This window comes from Nilaparvata lugens, chromosome 10 (assembly GCF_014356525.2).
Source record: "Nilaparvata lugens isolate BPH chromosome 10, ASM1435652v1, whole genome shotgun sequence".
Taxonomy (NCBI): domain Eukaryota; kingdom Metazoa; phylum Arthropoda; class Insecta; order Hemiptera; family Delphacidae; genus Nilaparvata; species Nilaparvata lugens.
The window spans coordinates 12,485,149-12,500,715 of NC_052513.1; the positions used below are offsets into that span (position 1 = coordinate 12,485,149).

General features: G+C 33.8%; 1 protein-coding gene across 4 annotated transcripts in view; it reads left to right on the top strand.

The window, feature by feature from the left end:
* Positions 1-306: 306 nt before the first annotated feature.
* LOC111052807 (serine-rich adhesin for platelets) overlaps positions 307-15,567 on the top strand; it is a 61,773-nt gene continuing 46,512 nt past the window's right edge. For 2 of the 4 annotated variants that reach the window (XM_039436328.1, XM_039436332.1), the window contains exon 1: positions 307-399. The gene's annotated coding sequence lies outside the window, so the exon portion shown is untranslated. Of the gene's footprint in view, positions 400-10,157; positions 10,434-15,567 lie in introns of those variants that run through there. The other 2 variants (XM_039436330.1, XM_039436331.1) reach the window with 2 other exon arrangements.

Genomic DNA, 15,567 nt, shown 5'->3' on the forward strand with positions numbered 1-15,567 from the left:
TTCAACTATTGAATCTAAACTGTTCTCTTAAGATAGACATTGTTATGACTGACTTCACTAAAAATATGAAGCAAAGTAATTAGACTTCTATGGATCAATATTAGTCTTCACGGCTCATTACTAGTATGGGTGTTCCGTTAAGTAAATCTTGATATCATGCTCATCAGTAAATCACAGTTATAAAATGAGGAAAAAGAGATGACAACATCCCAGTGAGGAAAATGAGCTTTCTTCCATGAACATTTGAAATCAATTTTCTAGAAAACAAATTTCACAAAATTCATTAGATGCCAAAAGTTAGTGAATTTTGAAAGAAATGTTTGGTTTGTATAACATATTTTTATCTTGTTCCAGGATATCAATCCAGAATTGGAGTACTCTACAACCGTCAACTTCAAGGTGAATACCCTATTCAAGTAATTCCTCCATTTCACTAAAAAAACATTTCAACGTTTTAATAAAAGTTATATGAGAGTTAATTTCAATTTTAAATGTTGTCTTAATTTAGACGTGAAGTAGCCTAATTGTTCCACCATGAGCTTTTCAGTGGAATCTCTCCCATAAATTGCATAGAATCTTTCCTCGCCGTTAGGATTCTTTGTTCAGCCTCGTTATACATGAATCTGTGGTTGTGTCGTAAATCAAGCAAGGGCTAAATTTGGGGTGAGGCAATGTCGCTGCTCTGTAGAGTAGCTGAACATGGGTCTCATAATTTTTATCGTGGAGGCTTGAAAAAACTTCATTATTGTTCTCTTGTGAGCAGTAAATTTCCATGAACATGGAATTCTTTAGCCATTACTTGGTTGGTGCTTTCTGAATTTATTGGGTAGTGTGGAGCGCTGAGGTCAATAATGAATAAAGTTATGTCTTTGCTGGGTTAGATGTTATTAGATTAGTTATTATATGTTATTAGATTAGAGCAGTAGTTATCAATTCGTTAACGTTATCTTTATCATAAAGGGAAAGTATTAATTGTTATTTCAGGAGTTCGTAAAAGTTCAAGAAACTCATGACAATCGGTTTACCATGCAATACGCAAGAACAACATACATGTGCAGCAAATAGTCAACGTTTTTGATAGTCCTCTATTTGCGTTTTCCTTTGATTAATAACCTGAAATTAATTGGTATGTCAATGAAAACTCAAAAACCAGATACATAAAATATTTAAGCAATAAATTAAAGCATTTTTGAAGATTTTATGTAAATCAGGAAGTCGGGTAATTTTCCAAGATGATTAGTTCATGAAAGTGACTCATTATGAATCAGTATGTTTAATTTAAACCCTCATTTTGGCTAATTTTTCCCTTCATTATGTAGAATTTAGTTTTTGTCAGATACACATTTTTCAATACATATGATTTGAATTTCATTGAATGAATACACATATAATCAATAAAAGCAAGTTCATTTCACAAAACATCTAATTTTGTCTGTCATTAAGATCTACAATGGAGGCATTTCCAGCGTCTACCTGGGCTGGGGACATTCCTTGGGCTGGGAAACATTCAGAAACTCAATACTCTCTCTGTACAGTGGTCTCAAAGAACCAATAGAACCAATGGTTCACTGATTGTTTCCAATATATCCAGCTGGTCAATTCCAGTGACGACTATACCAGGAACGTTCCAGTGGTCGTAAATCTGAAAGCTCTCAGAGAGAGGAGAGAATTTAGAGAAGAGTGGAGAATTCACGCACCAAGGCCCTTCAACAGAGGGTTGCCAGTTTGCAGTGGTACATTGATCTCTCTCTCGGACAGGCATTCTGCTTTTATTTGCTTTCATCAAGCTGGCCTAGCGAGCCTCTTCTATTTTCGATCCAAACATTTTGTTTACTATTCTTGTCGTCCTTTTGCGATCTCTCTTCCATCCTTCTTCCTTCTCCTTGCTCTACTGTCCTCGGTGTTGTCATTTTGCCCTCTTGGCAACTTGAACAGTGAAACTATTTTCTCCTCCCCTCTCCCGCACCGCAACCTATGCTTCCAAAATTGTCTCTTCACTATTAAGTATTTACTACAACCTCAGTCGAATTTCAATCTTTCTTCTTCTTCATCATATTCACGTTTTTCTCTCGTGTGATCATTTTTAACATCTTCCTCCTCCTCCACCTCCTCCTCCTCATCATCATCATCATCATCATCATCATCATGTTATGATGAGCTTTTATAATTTCCCCCCTTCCTCTGTCAACTCCTGACACAACTTGGCCAGCGATTTCTACAACTTGGGCTCCAGAATTTTTTAATAGCTTTCGCCGTGCACTGGAATTCTCTTGCTCCAGTAATTTGGGAGGAGTTCACGTCCACACTACTATTGAATAACATCCACCAAAGGTGTCCAAGTCTTAAATAGATTCACCATTTCCAGGATTTAGAACTCTGGAATGTTTTATTGTTGTTCTGTAAATGATTGAGTATTGTTCATCTCATAAATAATCGAGGGGGTTCCGACATAATAATGTTTACTCAATGTTAGTTCACTCAACCTTAATTCAACAGTCAAATGTGTTTTGTTGCATTTTTTCCAAATAATTCAAACCGAGTAAATATGTCCAAAAATGAGTTCAATACCATTGATTTTTGTAGAGTTCAGTTCTATCTTGATTCTTAGAAAAAATAAGTCATTTGTCTCTTTTGCTGTATCTTATTCAAACCTATCCTGCGATCAATAACTTGGGAATCTGAATAGGTGCTTTCATCCCATTATCTGGAGGTACTTATCCAAAAGGCAAAAGTTATGAGATCATTGTTAGGAGAACATATTAACTCTCTTTTAGTGTATTGAGGCACACTATCAAAATGTTGGTAATCATACATGAATGATGAATGAATTACATAAAAAATAACCTTGTACAACGAAGAATACTCAGAAAGTTGAAGTTTCTTCAATTTCCACATCTTTCCAACATTATTTTCCTTGTACACAATTTACTTGTCTCTTTCTTGATTCAATTGTTATTTTTTGAATTTCCAATCGGAATGTTAAACATTTTTTGCTGGCAAACGTTAACATTTGTTACCCGTTAACCACCTTTCTATCAGCTGCTGCAAAGCATAGCTTACTTAGTGACTCACAACCGGTCATTACCTTATTGGAAGCACAGTTTTATCAGCTTTCTGTGGTCATGGCACTCGTGCGGTCGCAGACATGCGGCCTACACTATTGAGACCACGTATACGTATACCCAGCGCCAGCCTTGCCATAGGCAAGGTCCCCCACTTTCTACAACAATCCGACGCTCATTTTCTTGTCATGTCAGTCACAATTCCTTCATTATTTGTTGCACAATAAACGTGAGTGAATTTATGAGATGCTCTTTGTATTTGCTGTGAATTATTTGCTTGTTGGTGTGGGCACCCAACGACTTGTGAAACTGCAGTAATTAATCTCGTCAGAAGATTATAACAGTAGTCACGGTTTCCTTCAATAACCCAAAATGCAGCTTCTTTATGTGGGATTAAAGTACCCTGATTTTTAATACTTTTTGAATATCCTTGATACCAAGGTTTCCGTCATCACACAAAACTTTTCTTAGTTGTAGTGGGCCTTATCTATATTTGGAAAATTATCAAAAATATGTAATAACCATTGTTACGAAATTCTCCAATCCCAAACGCGAATTATATCATCAATGATATCTTAAAACGTGAACAGATTATTGGGAGCCCACGGTATTCTATAAGGTTTTCTTGTCATGTGCATGAGTTTTGTACGATTCAGTCTTGTTTCATCTTTCTGTGTGGAATCAAGTGCTTGAGAATATTATTTGTTTTTCTACTGGTAAGTTTCATTTTAGATTCGTTTGAATAATTAATAGAGTTTATCAGTTACAATTCCTATTCCTTTGAAATATTCAAGTTACATGCTTCATGAAAAATATGTACTTTAAGTATGGAATAGGCTGAAATGAAATAGTTTTCTTTATTGATGTTGTCTATTGATAGTTGGTGGTTACTTTTGTTAAAATCATAGACTGTACTTTGTTAAATTTTAATTAATTCAATCGACTTGATTTTATCAAAAGCAATGGTTTCTTTCTTTTTAGAAGATATTTTAGAAAATCTTAAACAATATTCATTTCTCCAACCTTACTAACAAAAAATCTTTAACATTTGAAAGTTAGGGCACTTTGAATGAGCCAATTATTTAGGAGAATTTAAAATCATCCTCGGTAAATTGAGAATCTAATTGCAAAATTTCAAGTTAATCAGTTGAGTAGTTCAGACTTGATGATGCTTCATTCGTGAATTTCCTATCCCGTACATGTATAAGCTAATTCTTTCCTTCATTTTATATTACAGATTTCCAAATGTCATGAGTTGAAAAATTATTTATCAAGTGATTATATTGTAATAAAATATATTACGGTTTCTGCATCCCGTTGACGTGCCTACGTATCAAATCAATGTGTGATATCTTTTGGGCTAATTCAATGTTCTAATCTAATTCCCTTGATGGCTAATGCTAACTGTGCTAAGCCCAGGAATTTTATCCAACTAATGATATCGATTACACGAAGCTGGCTTACAAATAATTTAAGTGTCTAGATGAGCGAGGATGAATTCTTTCATGACTTGAATAGTTCTTCTGGTGACTTTTCAGCGGAAATTCCACTGCCTGTCTATTTTCCATGCTTTCGCTTCATGCCGTTCGTTATTCAGTCATAGATTACCGACGACTGGAACCTCTCTTCTCCCGCCCACCTATTTTGGAAATTATATTGGTGGGGAGTCCTCTGTTGTGTCTATATCGTGTCTGTATTGTGTCTGCTTGCTAGGAGTTTCCCCGTTTTATAGCTCTCTCTCTATACGTCTACTAATAATCAAAAAGTAACTGAATCGATTCACACATTACTGGATCAAACCAGTAACGTATGAAAAACCAAAGGATCCCCTCTAAACTGTAGCATAGAATATACGTGCATCGTACCATAGATTAAATAAATAATATTTACTTACTTTATGATCGTACATAGTATAACGTAAACATTTTGTTTTGTTGGTAGGCATATACATTTTTAACTGCCCATGTAGTAGTGTAAGTAGGTAATTATGTGGTGAATAACTATAAAATATGTGCTAGATTATAAAAATATAGCGAGTTTGAATGATGGTTACTACACCTATTTATTGAAAAAAAAATGAGAAAGATAATATAAAAAAGACACTTTTAGTTTGGAGTGTTACTCCAATATCAATTTCTAATAAACAATAAACTCATTAAAACTTATAAGAATTAACTTTGGTTTACCATAAATTTATAAATGTGTAACAACCGCAAAAATGAACAAGTGGTTGACAATTTCAAGTGTCTTTATTTCTTCTTAAAATGTTATGTATTCAGGGCTACTCATTTTCAAAAAGAGTACTATGATGTTATGTTATAAATATAAGTCTTCATTTCTATAAATTATATAAAGTTTTATTCCGATCAATTTGATGCTTGTTGCTAAATATTTATGCTAATAGTATTTAGGATACGTATTATTCTTCTTTTATAAGTGATGTAATCAAGTTTCAATTGATATTCCAACTCAGATTTCAGTATTTTTGTTTTGCACAAGTTCATGTAAACGAAGAAGATTAGCTGAAGAAAGGAATTGGCAAAAAGTACTTTTACTTGCAAAGTAAAGCACTTCCTTTCACTTTTAGTTATGTTTTAAAATTCAGAAGACGTCGACTTCACCTCAGCCTACACACTAGTAGACAGACGTATGTCTGAGCCGAATGAATTATCGTCGAGAAAGATCTTGTCACTGAGTTGTTTTATTGGTCATTGACCTTGCTTCCTTTACGGAACATTTCGATTGATTGATGTCTTCTGGATTGGATCCGAACATGTTAAAACAAAATAATAGAATCTTGGTTTATCCAATCGCACTACAGTTCCATTAATCCAAGATTGAAGGTTGCTGATAATAAGAAAAGAAGTGGGATGGTTGTAAAACCTCTGTAGTCCACCCTCGGATGGTCCGACACTCCGGGTGATACAACCTTGCCAAGTTGGTAAATTTTGATTCTTCCTTGATTTTCACTTTTCTCCTATACAATCAACACTTCATAAATTTCATTGCTGAATAATTAGTTATCTTAATAGATAATAACAGTTATGGGGTTTTACTTGATTTTCAGTACTTGTATAGCGTACACTGTCAAGGATAAGTGTTTTAGAGATCTCGCAAGTCCAAACTCCCCCTAAATAAACTATGATTGAATTTTATATGTCGATTTCATTAATCGTAAAAAAATGAAATCACTTAATTGTAATAATCCGATCATGTTTGGGTTCCAACCCATAATAGAGAATAATAACCCATGGATAATGGAGAATTGAACGAGTTACACTGTTTTATTTGATAGTCTCAAATTATTGAATTGATAGTCTCACATTGAACAATCCACATTGAACAATCATTGCACATCGATGCTTCAAATATTGAATCAACATTTTCTTTTTTCGTCATGTAGCATAGAATTCAATTCCATAGATGATAATTATAGCATAGATGTACAATAATTATTCTATGTTATAGAGTACTGGATTAATTGGAACTGGATAAATAGAATCAAAACTGTTCAATGAATGAACTGTAACTTGAACATATCCTACGTCCTACAACTCATTGGTGAAGGGCTTCCTGCTAGGGGGAGGATTAAACAACTTGTCAATATAATTTTCTGAACCTGGCTTTTATTAATCAAAGATTGAAACTAGGAGATGATGAAATCGATTGAAAATAGACCAAAGTAGTTTGAAGAGACTGAGGTCACATCAATGGTGGTTATCTTATTATGTAGTTTCAAGTAGCTGGGGGCTTATTCTCTTGCACAAGGCTGACGCTACTATAATTGATAACCCTGGAATTATTCAAAAAGCACTCATATGTGTGTAAATTTGAAATCGTTTCCAAGGTTGAGTGTACGATTTGTATTGTATGTTTGTGTAATCGTGATAGCGGACTTGTGTACGCCCCTGCAGCAGTCACAGTGAGTCACCTGAGATATTGCACTTTTCAACTTCCTGTCTGTGACAAGAGAAAAGATAGCATCTACATCAGCCAAAGAAGGCTGTCTGGAGGAGAGAGATACAAAGAGCGAGATTCTATTGGTATTGAAAGTTGTGACTGAAAGAAAAATCCCACGTGCTATAAGATCGTAAATGAGTAGGAAACAATATTACATTAGAGACTTCCAATTTTGTTAGGTGGGTGTATATTGGATATTTCAATAGACAGTTCAATAATTTTCAAATCTCAATTGAAATTTGATCTAATCAATTTAGGGAACTGTTCTCATTTATTTGAGTGATTACTATAAGTTTTGAACTGTAAGTTTTCTAGACTAATTTCCAACTCAATATTCAAAGTACAGACCTATTTACTGGTAATTGAGACGGGTTTATTTAAAACTGGAGTTTTGTGGTACTGTTCTCTTATCTGGTAGAGAGTTAGTGGATAGGATATTTTCAATATTCTTTCCGAATAATGGACATTGATATGTCCAAAGCTCCGCAAATTTATGTAGATGCATAACAATATAATTATCTATAGTTATTATATTACAAATTGCTTTTTCATATCATAATTATACAGTTCAATAATTATTTTCTTAGTCTATATTATGTAAATTCGTCTATAATTTTGCTCTATTGTAAGCTATTGTATATAAGTGTATAAGCCAGTATATATTGTAATCTACATAAATAAAGTACTCAATCAATCAATCAATCTGGTACTGTGAAGTATATGTTTATTTCTTACAGTCAATTTATAGTAGAAATTTTAATTTTTTGTTGGAGACTCATACGAATTCGTAATATGTGACTCTACTAGTAACTTATTATAATTCTCGAAAAGCTGGTAAATTCTGCTACAATTTTTGGTTGGTAAGCTCTGAAATAATTCCCTCTAATCCTAAAAAAATCACATAATCTAAGAATAAGATCGTTTTGAAAAACCTAGTAGTTGGATTGATCTGAATATTCATTATTGGAGTTCTCCAGTCTATGGATTCACATAGATTCAGTTTTCAATCATATGTTTAGATCATAGTTCTCACTATTAATTGAATACTCCAACATGAAATTGAGTTTTTGAGGTTTTTAATGTCATTTAACTTTAATGTCATATTTTGTTTTGTAATTTTGTATGAATACATTTTTGTTTAAATCCCTGTTCTCATTCATGATTAGTTTCAGCCAATGTTCCTAGAATACAATGTATTCTAGGTACATTGGTTTCAGTCAAGTTTTAGTGTAGAAGTATGCAAAATATTGCTGTAAACAACAGGCCTGTTTTTAAAGACGCAATTAGGAATAAGGAAGAAAAAACTGCAGTCCCATCTTTACACACAAGTCGTATAAATTTAGATACAGTAGATGGGAGAAGGCCTAACGAAGTTATTTTCAGTCCTTTGAACTTTTCATCAATTCATAACAACCCCTATAATAACATCAATAGTCTATGTGTTTTCTTCTTTCGTGCCGTCTTTGATGAGAGTAGTTCAGTAGTATCAGACTTCGCACTTGAAGTGCATCAATAACTATAAGCACAGGTCTGGTTTCTTCAAATTTCATTAATCTACTTCAGCACTTGCTTTCTTTCAAGTTTCTCTGAAGTGGTTGTTATGAGTATTGAAAAGTTTGCAGATAATGTGAAAAAATAGGGGACTTCAAGCTTATGCTGTGGAAGTTTGCTTTGTTTATTGAAACTATGACTTCAACTGAGTAACTATTGCAATCAATTTTTTATTGCTGGCTGCACATTTATTTGTTGTACTTTATACTTTCAAGATCAAGTTGTGTATATAGTTACGGAAAGTGTTTTTAAAATCATATAATTTTGTTAACAAATTTTCACATTTTTCGTTTTATAAAGTAATAATAGATGTTAAATTATCAAAATTGTAATAAACACTCTGTCTGATCTGTAGTGATGGGATTTTCTTTTTGGATGAACATTAATTTAATAATAGATACTTATAATATTAGATAAGGGTATACTCATTACCCAATACAGTACCGAGTACCTTATTCAATGTTCTATCAGAATGGATTGTCTACATGATCTTCCTTCTAATCTTATCCTTTATCTTTATCAGAGACAAATGATTAAATGGTATATGTATGTTGTTATCCTATAATATTCCTTCAATCTTCCTCTAATAGTTATTTATTCTAATTGTATGAAACATAATTATTATATTTATTCTATCCTATTCCAAACCCTATCCAGATGATGCATCAATTAGTTTAGAGTCCCTCCAAGAAAATCGACTAAAAGACCAATTATGGAGATCAATTCAATTAAACTTGGACCCACTAATACTGTATCACCTTCCTTGGAATAACAACTGTAGTTTTTTTAACTAGCTCACTGGAAATGGGAAATCCGGTCCTTAAACTATAATATATTTGGCTGGCTGTAAGAAGCAACACACATCCATGGAGTTTAACTTACTTTTCACACTAACCCGTGTCGCCTCTTATGCCATACTACAGGCCCACCTTTATTTGTACAAGAAACTAGATCAAGCAGGGACATCCTGTTGTTTTGAATAATCAAATAGAATTTATTAATGTACAGCTGAGCTAGATGTACGCTAAACAAATGGAATTACAATAATATTGATGTAAAAGTGAATTATGATGTAATCTAACAGATGTATTCATACAAACAATTTTAAATAGATGCTGTAATATGTTCCAAATACTATAAATTATAGAATGATTTGATTATACCACAGTACAATCAACCCAAATTTGGACGTTGGCAGATATCCATGTACTCCGACAACTATTCCAACTACTATTGTACAGTAGTTTGAAAGTATAATTAGTACCGTATATTATTCCAATGTTTTTGTTTTTTGTATCAAAGAGTATTATGAACATGAATGATAATTGCAAACTCACAAGATGTTAATCGTGTTCTCCTCCTTCATAAATCCTTATAGGATTAAGTGCTTTATTGTTGTATTGCAACCACCTGCATACACATTCATGGTCAAATCAATGTTTTCAGGTGGGCGTTTTCTGTTTTCTCTGTGCTGAAATTTATTGCATTGTGCTTGTGCCCTACACTGCGCAGATGAATAAGCCATCAACCTCATTTTTTAGTTCAGTTTTGTGTTGTGTGCATCTTGTGCGTGTGCTCAACCAAATTGTATTCTTGTTCTATTCGTATTTTTTCGGGCCTTATTTCATAATCTGGTTTGAATATACGTGTGAATTGTGCTGAAGCTTTTAGGATGCTTTTAAGGTGATTGTTAGCAGAGTTTAAATGTGCGAACTTTTTTCGAGAATAGTCACAGATATATTTTTAAAGTTGCACTTGCGAAGTTGCAAGTACGCAACTGTGTAGCGTTTGGCTGGAAATTAATGGTCGTTTAAATCTTTGTAGTTCCAATTTTGGATTCTATATACGAAATTTACAATGGTGAGTTATAATACTATATTGTATTTTATTCTGAACCCATTGAATGTGTTGGATCTATTCTCTGCTTATTATACCTCTCTTATTATTTTTTGTTATATAGTACGAACATATTCATTTTGGTATTTCATGTAGTTGTTGAATTTCATATAGAATATCAAATTTCATGATATTGGTAACAATAATAATGAATAATGCCATGGCTATTGGAGATCAAAAATGTATTACTAACTTAGAGCTCTTGTTTCCTGTATCCTTTTATTATTTTCGTATCAACATTTGAAAATCACTTTGAGGCTTGATAACTTTACATTACTATAATTGCTTAAACAGTAACTTTACAATAATTGCTTCACAAAAATATAATTTAATGCAGCTGGATGACCATTTTTCTCATATTCTCTTGAAACTGAAAAGCTACTTGAGATGAAATAGGGTGTACTCTCACAAGTCATTCCTCTTGCGGAACAAATCATGTGGCGCGTAACATACTAGATTTTAGGATTGAGTGCTACGTTTCATTTCTTTCTTGCTCAATGAACTCTCTAATTTTTGTTGACTTACAGTCTGAGAAAATAGAAAGTAATGTTTATCTTATCGAAACAATTCATAAACATAAAAATTATGTCGTTATGTTGAAACTACTATAGTCTCTCTCTTTTTCATACAAAACCTTCCAACACTGAAATGAATCTCGGAATTCTTCTACGAGTAATACGGAAAAATGGATTCTGCACACAAGTCTCAAATACCAAATTCGGGGGTTGAAAAATATTTCCATCGCTTGTGAGTTTTATATGCGAGGCACATAACTCGATAAACCTGGGAAGAAATACGAAGACTGACGGTCTTTGATTTGATGGCCGCAGCCCGACTGACGGGTGACGGCTAAGATGAATTGAATTCTCTGCCCAAAACCGGATATACTTGTAAAGGACCGTTAGGGCCAAAAAACAATGTAGCTGCCTCCCTCTAGATCGTAGAGGATAGAGGCATTAGCAGTGGAGAATACTGTCGTTTGAACCTAACCCGCCCACTGTATGCCAACATCAATTTATAATTCTTCTTATAAAGAATCTCATTCTTCTCAACAGTAGCAGCATCATCTTTTCTTGAGTCTCATCCTCATTAAGATGTGTAACGAACCATGAAACAATGCACACCCAAATTACGCGACTGAAATAATCGTCCACGAAACGTTCACTTCCTGCGGTGATCGAGGAGTTCTACGCACTGGTCTCGACTTGGTGGGGCTTTGATTGATGGTGGAGTACCGAAACTTTAATTCCTTTGATTGATGTTGGAGTTTCGTAACTTTTATTCCTTTCATCTATCTACTTGTAGATCTACTTCTCAGTGAGAAACTGTAAACACGCAGATTAGATAAGCACCTCACTCATGGTTGAGCTTATAATTTACGTACTATTCTCTTCGATTCTCAGTCAGTCCTATCGTAAAGACACAGATAATGGCTGTGACTTGAAACCATACATGTAATAAACGAACGAAATTGAAATTAGCATAACCATAGAAAAATAGAGTACAGTATTATTTTACTCTTGTTCTCTCTTTGTTGTAACTCAGCAGTATCATCTTTCATTTTTCTCTGGAATCCTAATTTCTCCTTTGGCTTCCTAATATTGCATACAATAACATTTGCATTTTTCAAGTTCAAAACAAGATTATAATTGACCTCGTCTTGTTCTCTTAAGTTTGGAGATGTCTCATTATTTTCCTTGTTAAAAAATTATTCAATCATCTGTACAATTTCTAGCTTTACCTCTCTTTCAGTTGTCATGTTGATTATTTTATAATATTTCAATTATAATTCAATTCAGTTGTGCACAGTCTTATTTGTGAACTACATTGTTTGTGTAACAATGTAGTTACCATAGGAAAAAGTCCAGATTACCTAAAAGGCGTCGACAAATTACGATATCCTTAATGTGTGAGAAAATAAACAAGATTGAATAAATTTTCTCGTCCTCATGTTTCATGTTCACGCCCAAGTGAGAAGTGCAGGCAAGCGTGAAGGACGGACGATAGACGCCTGTACTGCTTACTGCACTCACAATCGCATTCAATTTCAACCACTGTTAAGTTGCAAAACATGAAAATTGGCAAATGTCGTTTGCTAAGAAATAGAACATTGTAATGCACAAATAAACATTGGGTTGAAATTGGTATCCAGAAGATTGTTATAAAATAATAGTTATTTTATTAGAATAATGTTGAGTTTGAGACATTGAATTGGCAAATAAGTATAATACGTTTAAAACTAGTCTTCTCTTTAGAATATTGTTATACAATGATAATTCATAAAGCTACAGGGTCTTCACAAAGCTTTTCCTCCTTCTGTAATAGGTCTCAGATGTATTTGAACATCACGCTACCAAAAACGATTTACAGCCCCATGTCTCTGGTAGGTGATGGTGAGAATAGTCCACACATGTTGTTTTCTATAGATAGCTAGTACTCAGTGATCCCTAGCAGTGAGAGTTCCCCCTTTTCAATGACATATGTGCCAGCACTACCTGATATTGTATATTGTGTCTTTGTCACCCATCACATGACTGTCAAATGTGCTAGAATAAATTTATGACTCGTTTCAGCTGCTTGTCATCATGATTCCTTGGAAGAGATTTCAATTTGAATACCTTCATTAGGCCAGTATGGTAATCAGTCAATGTGCTAACGATATTGGATTGTTGATTGGTCGTGATTTCAGTGAGTGTTAGTTGAATGTATGCCAGGGTATTGTTGTTTAGAAAATTACCAGCTGTAGCTGAATGTATGGTATTTTTCGACCAGTACTTGAGTGCTTTAATACTTCAAGTGGTACAGCGACTGTAATGACAACTACTCTATAGTACAAAGATGACTATATCACAGCTGGTAAAAATACATGTTTTTTACATCTACTTATAGAAGTGGAAGATCCTTGTTTGAGAAGAAAGTTATCAAAGGCTAATCAGTGTAATTCCAGTTCTTTGGAGACAGCCGTCTTATTCTACAAAATTCTACTTAAACTCTCATGTTCCTCTATCGAGTATCTACTCTATTGAATTTGAAAACTGCAACGGCGAGAGATAACAGTAGATCTTGAAAAGTAAATCCTCCTCAACTTGATAGATTAAACCACTCTCATTAGAATACCTACGTTTTGAAATAGTTATTTGTGCAACTAGTGCGCAAAGTGTCAGTTTGCTGCACCGAAAGAAACGTTTACGCCCGAGCCGTAGGCGAGGGCGGAATGGTTTCTTGAGTGCAGCAGAGGAACTTTGCGCACGTATTTCACATTAAGTTTTTCCTACAGTTACCATTGAATATGAAAAGTGGGTAATTATGGGTAAAATTGCCTGAAATCCATCAAATGTTTTTCTGTGTAATTTTATTATTGATAAAAACCTTAATCCTAAAATCCTAAAGTCCTCGTTGTCCTTGGTTATAATATATAATTAATAATAATTAGCGCGTTGTGCTTGGTTGCACCTCTGCTCACTATAGCAGCCACAGCAGTCACTGTTACCAACTTCATTTTGATTTTGCTGCACTGTTGCTCCATACAACCTACTAAGTATTTTGCGTTGCCATGTTGCAAATCTGGAGTGCAGAAAAATTTTTCCCGCACTAGAGCGGAAAAGTGATTCTTTGCGTTCTGTAATCAGTGCAGCAATGGCCACTTTTCAACGTAACTGTAGGAAAAAATAAAATATCAGTTGCAAAAGATTTGAATACGATTTGTTGCAACAGATTAACCAACGATAGTGTTTTCAAATCTTGTTGATTGATAGCTCGGTTAATGCGAATGGTATTGAACAGTCCAATTTGGTGCTAGGGGAAGTCTAAATAGTGGCAAATGATTCAAAATTTCACTCTTCCAGTGTCTCTTCCAGTCAATGACCCAGAATTGTAAATAGGCTTATTATTTTAGAATTTTTCTTCAAACTTGAAACATTCAAGGAATGTCGGATATTTTCGAAGTGATCTATTTTCAAGATCAACGAACTGTTTCGTTTAGACCAGGAAGACTATTTCTGACTGAAATAGACACATTGTCGTAGAACACTGAGAAGAATGCTTAAACTTGGCAAGGAGAGAAGTTCTAATCCCGAATAAGATCGTCAGGTGTTGGAATCTCAATGTGTTGGTTTCGCTGGAGCATACTGGGCTCACCAAATCACTGGTAAACAACCGATTAAATTTATGACATTTTTGCATGTTTAATAATTTACGTATGTTGGTTGAATATTTGTCACTATTGATTGTTAGGTAGTTATACCAAAGAACGGATAATATATAATTATTACTAAGACAGTGGTCCTACACTTCAAAACACCCCATACTAAAGTTCTTAATCTCCCAGTTATACAAAATCATGATTGTAAGTGTCTTTATTTGAATAATGGTGATCCCTGCACATGTACCCCTTTGAAAGTTACAAATAGCACCCGTTACCTTGGTGTAATCTTGGATGATAAACTAAAATGGGAATTACATATAGATCATATTTCGAAAAAGTTACGTGCAATCAGTGCTCAAATCTTCTTTTTACATAGAAATATACCACCAGATTGTCTTAATCTAATTTATAAATCATTATCAGAATCCTTAATTAGGTATGGCATCGAGGCTTGGGGATGTGCTGCAAACTACCTATTAGACAGGGTAGAGCGTATCCAATTCAGAACCCTCAAATGTATAATGTCCGTATCTAACCGATTAAATTTCACAATTCATGATAAACAATCCGTTCAACGATTTTTTCACACACTCACTCCAAAAAAATTCTATCTATATAAGTTAGTATTGATGTACAGAAATAATTATTCTTACCGACAATTTGCACCTATACCTCAATATAATCTTAGAGCATTCAGTGTGTATTCAATTCCTAGATATAATAATTTGTACGGAAAAAGATCATTGAAATACACTATTCCAAAACTGTTTAATTTGCTCCCTATCATCATCCGAGATTACTCCAAGGAAGATATTTTCCAACCTATCATTGTGAATGATTTTAATTTTTGACACTACTAAGCCAACACTTTAATGTGTACTATATAGTGAAAAATAATCAATCTTTCCGGTGCTTTCTAAAGATTTTTTCTGACTATCAATACTTTTTATTCAA